The following is a 1368-nucleotide window of genomic DNA, read 5'->3' on the forward strand; positions in this document are numbered from 1 at the left end:
AGACTCAGACACTTGTACACCAATGTTCCTAGCAGCATTATTCAAAAAACCAAAAGGGAGAAATAATCCTAGTGTTCATCACCAGGTGAATTGATAACCAAACTGTAGTATAGCCATACCATGAGATATTATTCCTTCTTTTTGTTTTTTTAAAGAGCCAGGGTCTCAGTATGTTGCCCAAGCTAGTCTCAAACTTCTGGGCCCAAACAATCCTTTGCCTCAGCCTCCCAAAGTGCTGGGGAAATATTATTCATCCTTAAAAATGAAGGAAATTCTGATACATCTACATCATGAATGAATCTTGAAAATATTATGCTGAGTGAAATAAGCTAGACTTAAAAGGAAAAATATTATATGATTTCACTTACATAAGGACCTAGAATAGGCAAATTCAAAGAAGCAAACAATAGAATGGCAGTTAGCAGAGGCTGGAGAGTGGGAGGAATAGGTAGTTATTGTTTAATGGACACAGAGTTTCAGTTTGGGCTGATAAAAAAATTCTGGAAATGGATAGTGGTGATAGCTACATAATACTGTGATGTATTTTTTTTTTCTTTAAGAATACGGAACACTTCATGAATTTGCATGTCATCCTTGCACAGGGGCCATGCTAATCTTCTCTGTATCGTTCCAATTTTATTATATGTGCCGTCAAAGCGAACATATGAATGTATTTAATGTCACTGAAATGGCTAAAATGGAAACTTTTATGTTATATATATTTTACCCCTTTTTTTTTAAAGGGACAATAAAAGCATAATTGGGCTATAGGAAGATGTAATAACAAATGTTAGAAATAAACCTTTCGACAGCTGATAGTCCTGTTTTAACCTTCTCTGGGGTCTTAAGAAATTAGAAAGCCGATTCTAGCCATTTATTTTCCTAGTGGGAGGAAGAAACGAGCTGCTTTAACATTCTTTTTTTTGTTTTGTTTTGTTTTTTCTAGAGAGGATCTCCCTCTGTTGCCCAGGCTGGGGGGCAGTGGTTCGATCTCGGCTCACTGCAACCTCCGCCTTCCGGACTCAAGTAATCCTCCCGCCTCAGCCCCCTAAGTAGCTAGGACCACAGGTGCACACCACAACACCCAGGTAATTTTTCTATTTTTAGTAGAGACAGCGTTTCACCATGTTGCCCAGGCTGGTCTCAAACTCCTGAGCTCAAGTGATCCACCTGCCTCGACCTCCCAAAGTGCTAGGATTACAGGCATGAGCTACCATGCCCAGCTGCTTTAACATTCTAGATGACTATTAATTTTTTCCTTTATTGCTTCGATAAATAATTATTAAAGGCTTGCTACGTGCCAGGCACTGTTCCAGTTAGTAAACAGAGAGAAAATGCTCTTCCTGAGCTTAGTGGAAGAGATATAAT

General features: G+C 38.8%; 1 non-coding gene across 1 annotated transcript; it reads right to left on the bottom strand.

Annotated features, from left to right (window-relative positions):
* Positions 1-557: 557 nt before the first annotated feature.
* LOC123572552 (U6 spliceosomal RNA) lies at positions 558-662 on the bottom strand. Its single transcript, XR_006697124.2, has one exon. It is a non-coding gene; the product is annotated as a U6 spliceosomal RNA (small nuclear RNA).
* Positions 663-1368: the final 706 nt, after the last annotated feature.

The sequence above is a fragment of the Macaca fascicularis genome, chromosome 3 (genome assembly GCF_037993035.2).
Source record: "Macaca fascicularis isolate 582-1 chromosome 3, T2T-MFA8v1.1".
Classification (NCBI taxonomy): domain Eukaryota; kingdom Metazoa; phylum Chordata; class Mammalia; order Primates; family Cercopithecidae; genus Macaca; species Macaca fascicularis.